General features: G+C 45.5%; 1 protein-coding gene across 7 annotated transcripts in view; it reads left to right on the forward strand.

Annotated features, from left to right (window-relative positions):
* tango2 (transport and golgi organization 2 homolog (Drosophila)) overlaps positions 1–12992 on the forward strand; it is a 208682-nt gene that overhangs the window by 174564 nt on the left and 21126 nt on the right. The gene's annotated exons all lie outside the window — the stretch shown is intronic.

A 12992-nucleotide genomic window follows, 5' to 3' on the forward strand; every position in this document is an offset into this window, starting at 1 on the left:
GTAACTGCTGCGGGAACGATGCAATGACACCTTCCGTATCCAATTCTGGAAACGCCTCTGGGTGGGAGCCTTTTTTTTTTTAAAATAAATTGTCCAGTGCAGCAGGTTTGCACTGTCGGAATGTTGGCCATTTGAATACTGTTTCTGATGGTAACCACCAGGCCTAAATGGCAATCGCAATTTATGCTGCTGCATCCCTTTAAGATCTGCGGTAGTGCACAGCGATCCATCCCTAGATTGCCTGTGCCCAGGGCTCGCCCAGCATATCAGCTGAAGCTGAAAAACTGGCCACGTTCACCAAGTCGTCGGGTTCGTGTGAAATGACGCCAATCAATATAAATCGTGGGAGAGATATCTCCATCATTTGGAAAAAGTCCCAAATTTGCAAAATTTGACACCATCATTTACAAGTATCTCTAAATATTGCAGACAGAAAGTTGATTGTCGAAGTTACAAACCATAGCATACATTTTATATTATTATTTGGGGGGGTACGATAGCATAGTGGTTATGTTACTGGAGTAGTAATCCAGAGGCTTGAACTAATGATCCAGAGATGTGAGTGTAAATCTCACCACAGCAGCTGGGGAATTTGAGTTTAATTAATTCAATAAATCTGGAATTAAAAAGCTAGTATCCATAATAGTGACCATATAACTACCAAATTGATATTAAAGCCCATCTGGTTCACTAATGTCCTTTAGGGAAGGAAATCTGCCGTCCTCTGACTCCAGACCACAATGTGGTTGACTCTTAACTGCCCTCTGAAATGGTGTATCAGCCACTCAGTTAAGGACAATTAGGGCTGGGCAATAAATGTTGGCCTTGCCAGCGACGCCCACATCCTGTGAATGAATAAAAAAAATATATTGTTGATGTTCAGCTCGATTGTGACAATTCTGAAACTTGTTGCTATCCAAAAACAGCAGGGTCTGAAATCCACAAACAGGGTCTTGCTACTCTTTGTGACATCAAAGCTAAAATAGGGGGTCAACAGATAAATCTGGAGGATTACGCTGTTTGTTGAATAATGGCTTTAGTCTGCCAAGAGAAGGCTTCTGCAGAAACAGGCGCTCAAGTGTCCAAGTCCTGCTGAGCTCAGGAGTTTTTTTTTCAAATTCTGCTTGCATTGTTTTGATTGAAATGTTTCGGGGTTTAAGTTGCCATTGAGTCATAATTCTTGCTGCCTCAAACATTGCGAACAAAGATGATCACTAGATTACTTATTCACTGGAGTGTCAAACCATGTACACAGCGGAAGACAAATGAAGAAAGCTTTGTGTGCAATAGCAGCTCAAAAAGCTGCACAGATTCCAGCCATGAGCAGAAGGAGCTGACGTATTTTGGGTTCCTTTTTTTATTTGAAACTTTCTGCCCCTCTTTTGTTCCTGTCGACTGTGTTTCACTCTCCAGCAGAGCAATATTGGCTTCTGCTGTGAACTGTGGTCACTCGGCTGTGTGCCAAAGCACCAATGGTAATCCCAGCTTTTGTGTATGTGTTTTTTTTCTTCTCATTCCCCTTCTCCTTGCTTACCTTAAGTTTTGTACCACGACCCACCAGCTCCCAGTGGCCTGGCTGAGCTCCGGAGATTGCATGTGAGGAATGCAATGATCACGCAAATTTTATTTCCCAATTCTTTTTCTTCCATTATGTTGTTTCCTCCACCCCGGCCCTGTTAAACTTCTTTCACCCTCATCTGTATCATTTTGAGTACTCTGTCCAGTTCTGGTTGCCAAGAAATACTTTCTCCAAGTATTCACAAGGGAAGATATGAGTAACATGCACTCTCCAAACACAGATATCCCAAGTGAATCAATGATTTGTTCTAAATGAGATGGAATTCCTAAACAGGCTAATCGGGTTCAAAACAAATGAGTCTCCTGGAATAGATGATAATTATCCCAGAGTGCTGATTATCATCTTGAAGTAGTCATTGGAGCGGGAGAGGTACCAAAAGATTGAAACTGGCTAATGTGGTGTTTATATTCAAAAACAGACAAAGGCAACTTAGACCTATTCATCTTTCTTCCATGAAAGTTCATCCAACTTGTCCTAACTCGCACCATCATGTTCATTCATCACCCCAGTGCTCGCTGACGTACATTGGCCCCCAGTCCAGCAACACCTCGATTTTTTTTTTTTTTTTTAATTCTATTCCTTGTGTTCTAGTCTCTCCATGGCCTCACCCCTGTCCATAACTGTGATCTCTTCTAGCCTTACAACCAGTGTTTCCTCTAAGTCTTTTTTGAGCTGCATTCTTTAAGTGGCTGCATGACCCATTCAAAAATCTGTGCATGCGTGTCTTTTGCATTTAAAAGCTGGCTCACCGACTGCATGGGATTCTAGAGCGCTGCGCGGTCGCACAGCTTACAGGGAACATTGCTTTCAGCGCTCCACGAACTCTGCATTCCTATAATTCTGGCCTCTTGTGCATCCCCATTTTCCTTAGGCTCTACATTGATGTCCATGCCTTCAGCCGTTTAGGTCCGATGCTATGAAATTCTCTCCCGAAACCTCTCTGTCTTCTCTACCACGCCCTCCTCCTTTTAAGATGCTTCTGAAACCTGCCCTAATATCTCCTGATGTGGCTCGGTGTCAAATTTTGTCTGATGTCGCTCCTGTGAAGCGCCTTAGGAAGTTTTACTACGTTAAAGGCATTATATAAATGCAAGACGTTGGATGTTGAATCAAATAATCAGGAATAAACTTGAGGATCGTCTGTGCAATTAGAATCTCGCAAATAGGAATCAACATGGATTCAGAAGGGGAAAAATCCTGCCTGACCAACCTCCTTGACTTTTTTGAGGAGGTGACCATCCAAGTGGACTGCTGTAATCCCTGTGACATGGTGTATCTCGACCTTCTAAAGGCTTATACTAAAGTTCCATGCCAATGGCTATTAATTAAACGCCAAGCTGTGGGGATTTAGGGTAAAAACTCCCTAAATTAGTAATCTGGTCGTGCATGGCCCCTTGGGGAAGAGTGACCATAATATGGTAGAATTCTTCATGGAGAGCGACACAGTTAATTCAGAGACCAGGGTCCTGAACTTAAAGAAAAGTAACTTCGATGGTATGAGACGTGAATTGGCTAGGATAGACTGGCAAATGATACTAAAAGGGTTGACGGTGGATAGGCAATGGCAAATATTTAAAGATCACCTGGCTGAATTACAACTATTGTACATCCCTGTCTGGCATAAAAATAAAACAGGAAAGGTGGCTCAACCGTGGTTAACAAGGGAAACTAGAGATAATGTTAAATCCAAGGAAGAGGCATATAAATTGGCCAGAAAAAGCAGCAAGCCTGAGGACTGGAAGAAATTTAGAATTCAGCAGAGGAGGACTAAGGGTTTAATTAGGAGGGGGGAAATAGAGTAAACTTGCAGGGAACATAAAAACTGACTGTAAAAGCTTCTATAGATATGTGAAGAGAAAAAGATTAGTGAAGACTAATGTAGGTCCCTTGCAGTCAGAATCAGGTGAATTCATAATGGGGAACAAGGAAAAGGCAGAGCAATTGAACAAATACTTTGGTTCTGTCTTCACTAAGGAATACACGAATAACCTCCCGAAAATATCTAGGGATCGAGGGTTTTGCGAGAAGGAAGAACCGAGGGAAATCCTTATTAGTCAGGAAATTGTGTTAGGGAAACTGATGGGACTGAAGGCCGATAAATCCTCAGGGCTTGATAGTCTGCACCCCAGAATACTTAAGGAAGTGGCCCTCGAAATAGTAGATGCATTGGTGGTCATTTTCCAAAATTCCATGGACTCTGGATCAGTAACTATGGATTGGAAGGTAGCTAATGTAACCCCACTTTTTTTTACAAAAGGAGGGAGAGAGAAAACACGTAATTATAGACCGGTTAGCCTGACATCGGTGGTGGGAAAAATGCTGGAATCAATTATTAAAGATGCATTTGGAAAGCAGTGACAGGATCGGTCTAAATCAGCATGAATTTATGAAAGGGAAATCATGCTTGACAAATCTTCTCGAGTTTTTTGAGGATGTAACTAGTAGAGTGGATAAGGGAGAACCAGTGGATGGTGGCGTATTTGGACTTTCAAAAGGCTTTTGACAATGCCCCACACACGATATTAGTGTGCAAAGTTAAGGCACATGGTATTGGGGGTAATGTATTGACGTGGATAGAGAACTGGTTGGCAGACAGGAAGCAGAAAGTTGGGATAAACGGGTCCTTTTCAGAATGGCAGGCAGTGACTAGTGGAGTGCCGCAGGGCTCAGTGCTGGGACCCCAGCTCTTTACAATATACATCAATGATTTAGATGAAGGAATTGAGTGTAATATCTCCAAGTTTGCAGATAACACTAAGCTTGGTGACAGTGTGAGCTGTGAGGAGGATGCTAAGATGCTGCAGGGTGACTTGGACAGGTTGGATGAATGGGCAAATGCATGACAGGTGCAGTATAATGTGGATAAATGTGAGGTTATCCACTTTGGTGGCAAAAACCGGAAGGCAGATTATTAAAGGGGAGATGCAACGAGACCTGGGTGTCATGGTACATCAGTCACTGAAAGTAGGCATGTAGGTTCAGCAGACAATAAAGAAAGCAAATGGCATGCTCACCTTTATCGCGAGAGGATTTGAGTATAGGAGCAGGAAGGTCTTACTGCAGTTGTACAGGGTTTTGGTGAGACCACACCTTGAGTATTGTGTGCAGTTTTGGTCTCCTAATCTGAGGAAGAACGTGCTTTTTAATTGAGGGAGTGCAGCGAAGGTTCACCAGACTAATTCCCAGGATGGCAGGACTGATATATGAAGAAAGACTGGATCAACTAGGATTATACTCACTGGAGTTCAGAAGAATGAGAGGGAATCTCATAGAAACATAAAATTATGACTGGACAGGACAGGTTAGATGCAGAAAGAATGTTCCCGATGTAGGGGAAGTCCAGAACCAGGGGTCACTGTCTCAGGATAAGGGACCGAGATGAGGAGAAACTTTTTCACCCAGAGGGTGGTGAACCTGTGGAATTCTCTATCATAGAAAGTTGTTGAGTCCAGTTCGTTGGATATATTTAAGAGGGAGTTAGATGTGGCCCTTACAGCTAAGGGGATATGGAGAAAAGGCTGGAGTGGGGTACTGAAGTTGCATGATCCCCCGTGATCATATTGAATGGTGGTGCAGGCTCGAGGGGCCGTATGGCCTGCTCCTGCACCTATTTTCTATGTTTCTAAATCACTCTGCCTCTCTTCTCTAAGACGGTCCTCAAAACCTACCTCTTTGACCAAGTCTGTCCTAATATCTCCTTAGGTGGCTGGGTCTCAATTTTTGACCGATGTTGCTCCTATGAAGTGCCTTAGGAATTTTTACGACATTAAGGACACTATATAAATGCAAGACATTGGTGCTGAATCAACTAATCAGGAATAAACTTGAGCGTCTGTGCAATTAGAATCTCGCAAATAGGAATCAACATGGATTCAGAAGGGGAAAAATCCTGCCTGACCAACCTCCGTGACTTTTTGGAGGAGGTGCCAATCCAAGTGGACTGCTGTAATCCCTGTGACATGGTATATCTCGACCTTCAAAAGGCTTTTACCAAAGTTTCACACCAATGGCTAGTAATTAAACTCCAAGCTGTGGGGATTTAGGGTAAGAACTCCCTAAATCACTCTTCCTCTCTCCTCCTTTAAGATGGTCCTCAAAACCTACCTCTTTGACCAAGTCTGTCCTAATATCTCCTTAGGTGGCTTGGTGTCAAATTTTGTTTGCTAATGCTCCTGTGAAGGGCGTTGGAACGTTTTACTACATTAAAGGCGCTATATAAATGCAAGTTGTTCTTGATCCACATGTGAAATTAACTTCCTAATAGAGTTTTGGAGGCAAAGGCATTGGAATCATTTAAGAAACAATTGAATGCTTGCAATGGAGAGAGAAGTGTTTGGATCATAGAAACATAGAAAATAGGTGCAGGAGTAGGCCATTCGGCCCTTCTAGCCTGCACCGCCATTCAATGAGTTCATGGCTGAACATGCAACTTCAGTACCCCATTCCTGCTTTCTCACCATACCCCTTGATTCCCCTAGTAGTAAGGACTTCATCTAACTCCTTTTTGAATATATTTAGTGAATTGGCCTCAACAACTTTCTGTGGTAGAGAATTCCACAGGTTCACCACTCTCTGGGTGAAGAAATTCCTCCTCATCGCGGTCCTAAATGGCTTTCCCCTTATCCTTAGACTGTGTCCCCTGGTTTTGGACTTCCCCAACATTGGGAACATTCTTCCTGCATCTAACCCCGTCAGAATTTTAAACGTTTCCTGCATGGATGAATCAAATGGGCTGAACAGCTTTGCTTGGCTGTAATTATCTTGTGATCTGTGAAAAGCAGTACTGCTGAGTGGAAATGCAAGTAGGAACCCACATCCAAGTAAGTATTCTGATGATTCATGATATCCTTGGAGCATGTTAACAGCCTTGATCCCATTCCCAATTATCTTACTTATTGCAAAGGCTTTTGAAGCTTCGGAGAGCAATTCTGAGGGAAAGGAAACGAGATGTTATCTTTTTTTTTTAAATGCAGGTACAGGTACTGAATAAGTAACAAAGCTGTATTTGCTTTGAGGAATGATGAATTTGGACAGAATGATAAGTCCTCAATGTTGCAAAAGAGTGTAAGCATTATTCGGAGGAATATGTAAACACTAAGATGCAGCAAGGCTGAGTTTTTAACGAATTTTCTGAATGTTTAAAAAGATGTTTTCCACTTGTGTAAGAGCCTTAGAGAACTTGCCCCAGTAAGTTTCCTTAGGAATTTTCTTCTCTTGTTGTCAACATGCTGGAGTTTCAAAGCAGCTATTATGTATTTTGTATGCATTAATTTTCAGCATTGTCTATTATTAAAGCGGAGAAACCCAATAGTTTGTTTATTTGAACTAAGTGACTCCAGTTCCCAATGTGCATATATCTACACTGCGAAAGCTCTGTCAATGCACCCCTCCCCTGGAGATCCCCTGCCAAAACAAGGAAACTGATGGAATTTGACCTGAGGTAACTTTATTGCAGTTGAAAATGAACATAGAACCACCATATCAAAATTTGGTTGAATAGCGCTTCAATTAAGGGCTCTCTATAATTATCATGTTTTTCCACAAGAATACAAAGAGAGTGCTATTTTACTCGCTACCACAGCCTTCCCCAAAGTGTACTCATGTGAAATTGATGGCAATTAAGGATGATCCCACATAATTCTCGCTGAATACGTAAACTCTGATTTCATGTTTTGCGGAAACGGCCCAGACTGGCAACCCTTCACGGCATAAATACCAAAGGACTAGACATGTATTTTAAAGCTCAGTTATATTAAAGGGGAACGGAAGTCTGGGGAGTGCTTTTGATTAAAAGTACTTCCCCTTTCAATATAAGAAAATAACCGTCTTAACGGAATTTCTATTGACAGTTGTTATGTAAAAAAAACAGCAATTTTATCTCTGCCACAGAGACCATCAAGTAGCGTCTCTCTCTCTCTCCTTCTGCTAGACTATCCCGGTGCCGTTAATTATGGGGTGCATAATGCAGATTTTCCCAACCTGTCATGTGGTTTTCCAGCATCTCCAGAGTGGATCTTGGCCGGTTTGAAGTTGTGGATCCTTCTGTTTGCAGTGAAGCCGCCCTGGAACGACAGAGTATTTCCTAGATTTGACATCACTGGAGTGGGTTCCAGCAGGAACGGAAACCCTCCTTGAGTGTCTCCATGATGGTGATGAAATTGACATTTTAACAGGAATGTCAAATGAATTTCAGCTGGGACAGTTATTTTCTTCTAAAAAAGGCGGTGGTACTTTGAACCAAAATGAGCCTCCTCCCGCCCCCCCCCCCCCCAACCACCTTTTATAAACATAGAAAATAGGTGCAGGAGTAGGCCATTCAGCTCTTCGAGCCTGCAACACCATTCAATATGATCATGGCTGATCATTCACCTCAGCACCGCTTTCCTGCTTTCTCTCCATACCCCTTGATCCCTGATACGTCCTTACTATACAGTATAAATGCACACGAGGCCCATGCTTGAGAGAAGGTCAGTCTGTGACCTGTCCTTTATTCCTTAGCACTCAAGTGATGAAGGTGGGTGGAGCTTCCCCTTATACCTGAAGGTCCAGGTTCGGAGTTTCTCCCACCTAGTGGTCAGTGTTCTCACGGTGTACAACTTAGGTCAGTTTATACATGGGTTACAATGCTGGTTGAATACATGACATCACCTCCCCCCCCAAAGTCTTATTGGGATCACAGGTTGAGTCTCTCTGGTGGTTAACGCTCTCTTGTAGAGCGCCTGAGTTGGGGCTCCGGTTGTTGGGCGCTGGCTTGAGTGTCTGCTGTTTGCGGTGCCTCAGACCTGTCCGGACTGCCCACAGTGACTGGGCTCTCCTCCCTTTGGTTCCTGTGTTCGGTCACCTGTGGGGGAGTGAACTCTATATCGTATTCTTCCTCTGCTTCTTCTATGGGGTTGCTGAACCTTCTTTTTGTTTGATTCTCATGTTTGCGGCAGATTTGTCCATTGGTAAGTTTAACTACCAGAATCCTATTTCCCTCTTTGGCAATCACAGTGCCTGCGAGCCATTTGGGCCCTGCAGCGTAGTTGAGGACAAAAACAGGGTAATTTACATCAATACATCGCGCCCTCGCATTCCTGTCATGGTAGTCATATTGTGACTGGCGCCTGCTCTCGACAATTTCTTTCATGGTGGGGTATATAAGGGATAACCGGGTTTTGAGCATCCTTTTCAATAGCAGCTCTGCGGGTGGAACCCCTTTGAGCGAGTGTGGTCGGGATCTGTAGGCCAACAGGAGGCGTGATAAGCGGCATTATAGGGAACCCCCCTTGGATTCTGAGCATCCCCTGTTTGATTATCTGCACTGCTCATTCTGCCTGGCCGTTTGAGGCCTGCTTGAACGGTGCCGTTCTGACATGGTTAATTCCATTGCCTGCCATGAAGTCCTGGAATTCAGTGCTTGTGAAGCACGGGCCATTGTCGCTGACCAAGATGTCCGGTAGACCATGGACGGCGAACATTGCCCGTAGACTTTCTACTGTGGCAGAGGATGTGCTTGAATTTAAAATGTCACACTCGATCCATTTGGAGTAGGCGTCTACTGCAACTAAAAACATTTTTCCCATGAAAGGACCTGCGTAGTCCACATGGATGTGTGACCATGGCTTGGCGGGCCATGGCCAGGGGCTAAGGGGGGCTTCCCTGGGCGCATTGCCCAGCTGGGCACACGTGCTGCACCTGCGAACACAAAGTTCCAGATCTGTGTCTATCCCTGGCCACCAAACGTGTGACCTGGCAATTGCCTTCATCGTGACAATGCCCGGGTGCCCATTGTGGAGTTCTCTGATGAACACCTCTCTGCCCATCTTGGGCATGACTACGCGGTTTCCCCACAGTAGGCAATCGGCCTGAATCGAGAGTTCATCCTTGCGTCTGTGAAATGGTTTAAATTTCTCAGGGCATGCCCTGTACGTGGCTGCCCAGTCCCCATTCAGGACACATTTCTTAACCAAAGACAGTAGCGGGTCTCTATTTGTCCAGACTTTAATCTGACGGGCTGTCACGGGTGAGCCTTCGCTTCCGAAAGCTTCAACAGCCATGACCATCTCAGCAGCATGCTCGGTAGCCCCCTCAGTGGTGGCTAGTGGAAGCCTGCTGAGTGCATCGGCGCAGTTTTCGGTGCCCAGTCTGTGCCGAATTGTATAGTCATAGGCAGCTAACGTGAGTGCCCACCTCTGTATGCGGGCCGATGCGTTTGCATTTATGGTCTTGTTGTCGGCCAAAAGGGACGTTAGGCGTTTGTGATCTGTCTCCAGCTCAAATTTCCTGCCAAACAGGTACTGGTGCATTTTCTTTACCGCATATACACATGCGAGCGCCTCCTTTTCTACCATCCCATAGCCCCTTTCTGCCTGGGACAGACTCCTGGAGGCATAAGCTACCGGCTGTAACTTACCCTTGGCATTGACATGCTGCAACACACACCCGACACCATAGGACGACGCATCGCACGTTAACACAAGTTTCTTACATGGGTCATATAGCGTTAACAGATTGTTGGAACATAACAAATTGCGTGCTCTATTAAAAGCCCTTTCCTTGCTGTCCCCCCAGACACATTCGCGACCTTTGCGTAGGAGCACGTGTAGCGGCTCTACCAGCATGCTCAATTTGGGAAGAAAGTTACCAAAATAGTTCAGGAGCCCCAGGAACGAACGCAGCTCCATCGTGTTACAGGGTCTGGGTGCTCTCTGGATCGCTTCCGTCTTGGACGCAGTAGGGCTGATCCCGTCTGCTGCTACCCTCATCCCCAGGAATTCTACCTCTGGAGCTAGGAAGACGCACTTTGCCTTTTTCAGTCGCAGACCTACCCGGTCCAGTCTGCGTAGCACCTCCTCCAGGTTGTGGAGGTGTTCTTCAGTATCGTAACCCGTAATGAGGATGTCGTCCTGAAAAACCACCATCCCTGGAATCGACTTGAGGAGGCTTTCCATATTTCGTTGGAAGATCGCGGCGGCCGAGCGAATCCCGAACGGACATCTGTTGTACTCAAACAACCCCTTGTGTGTCGTGATGGTGGTCAGCCTCTTCGATTCACTCGCCAGCTTCTGGGACATGTAAGCTGAGGTCAGGTCCAATTTTGAAAAAAGTTTGCCACCGGATAGCGTCGGAAAGAGGTCCTCCGCTCTCGGTAGCGGGTACTGGTCTTGGAGTGACACCCGATTGATGGTGGCCTTGTAATCACCACATATCCTGACCGACCCATCCGCCTTGAGCACCGGCACAATCGGGCTCGCCCAGTCACTGAATTCGACTGGCGAGATGATGCCTTCCCTCAACAGACGGTCCAATTCGCCTTCTATCTTTTCCCGCATCACGTACGGCACCGCTCTAGCCTTGTGGTGTACTGGTCTGGCGTCCGGGTTTATGTGAATCATTACCTTGGCCCCATGAAAGTGCCAATGCCGGGTTGAAATAATGAGTCAAATTTGTCCAGGACCTGTGAGCATGATACTCGCTCCACAGAGGAAATTGCATTGACATCGCCCCATTTCCAGTTCATGACAGCAAGCCAACTCCTCCCCAGTAGTGCAGGACCGTCCCCTGAGACAATCCAGAGTGGCAACCTGTTCTCCGAATCTTTGTGGGTCACGACTACCGTGGCGCTGCCTAGCACCGGAATGATCTGCTTTGTGTAAGTCCGTAGCTGTGCGTCAATCGGCAATAATTTTGGCCTCCTGGCCTTGGATGCCCACAACTTTTCGAACTGTTTGATACCCATCAGGGACTGGCTGGCACCCGTGTCTAACTCCATTGATACTGGGATGCCATTGAGGAACACTTTCATCATTATCGGTGGCATCCTGGTGTATGAACTGTATACGTGCTCCACATGAACTCGTTGAACTTCAGCTTCCAGCGATTTCCCCCAGTGTTCATTTCTGCAATTTCTGCAGGTGTTTTGCTCATCTCTGCAAACTCCGGCTGAATGTATGCCTCCACGCCTCCAGCATGAGTTGCGGTTTGAAACAAAAGGTCCCTTGCCAGTCGATTGTCCCTGACTGCCCCTGTTTGCCTGGAGAACTGTGTGCTGCTTTAACAATGTTGAATCTCTGTCCCAACCATTCCTTAACACAGTACCTCTCGTCTGTTCTGCTAGCGGCCATGCTCGCGAGGTTTAAATCCCAGTTTCTTGTCGCCATTGATACGTCCTTACTACACAGTATAAATGCACACAAGGCCCATGCTTGAGAGAAGGTCAGTCTGTGACCTGTCCTTTATTCCTTAGCACTCAAGTGATGAAGGTGGGTAGAGCTTCCCCTTTTATACCTGAAGGTCCAGGTTAGGAGTGTCTCCCACCTAGTGGTCAGTGTTCTCACGGTGTAGAACTTAGGTCAGTTTATACATGGGTTACAATGCTGGTTGAATACATGACAATCCCTTTAGCAGTAAGGGCCATATCTAACTCCCTCTTGAATATATATAGCGAACTGGCATCAATAACTCTCTGCGGAAGAGAATTCCACAGGTTACAACTCTGAGTGAAGAAATTTCTCCTCATCTCAGTCCTAAATGGCTTACCCCTTATCCTTAGACTGTGACCCCTGGTTCTGGACTTCCCCAACATCGGGAACATTCTTCCTGCATCTAACTTGTCCAGTCTCGTCAGAATTTTATATGTTTCTATGAGATCCCCTCATTCTTCTAAACCTATATATACAGACAGAAAAGAAAGACTTGCATTTACATTGCATCTTTCACGACCTCGGGACATCCCAAAGTGCTTTCCAGCCAATGAAGTATTTTGAAATGTAGTCACTGTTGTAATGCAGGAAATGTGTCAGCCACTTTGCGCACAGCAAGCTCCCACAAACAGCAGTGTGATAATGATCAGATAATCTGTTTTAGTGGTGTTGAGTAAGGGATAAATATTGGCCCCAGGACACTAGGGAGAACTCCCCTGCTCTTCTTCGAATAGTGCCATGGGATATTTTACGTCCACCTGAGAGAGCAGACGGGGTGGGGGCCTCGGTTTAACGCCTCAACTAAATTTACAGCACAGAAGGAGGGCATTCGGCCCATTGTGTCCGTGCCGGCCGACAAAGCTATCCAATCTAATCCCAATTTCCAGCTCTTGGTCTGTAGTCTTGTAGGTTATGGCACTTCAAGTCAATATCCAAGTACTCTTTAAATGCTGTGAAGGTTTCTGCCTCTACCACCCTTTCAGGCAGTGAGTTCCAGACCCCGACCGCCTTCTGGGTGAAAATATTTCTCCTCAAATCCAATTTAAACCTCCTACCAATTATTTTAAATCTATGCCCCTCCGACAGTGCAGCACTCCCTCAGCACTGCACTGCAGTGTCAGCCTAGATTTTTGTGCTCAAGTCTCTGGAGTGGGGCTTAAACCCACAACCTTCTGACTCAGAGGCGAGAGTGCTGCCATCTGAGCCACAGCTGACACTGAAGAACTAAT

The sequence above is a fragment of the Pristiophorus japonicus genome, chromosome 8 (assembly GCF_044704955.1).
Source record: "Pristiophorus japonicus isolate sPriJap1 chromosome 8, sPriJap1.hap1, whole genome shotgun sequence".
Taxonomy (NCBI): domain Eukaryota; kingdom Metazoa; phylum Chordata; class Chondrichthyes; family Pristiophoridae; genus Pristiophorus; species Pristiophorus japonicus.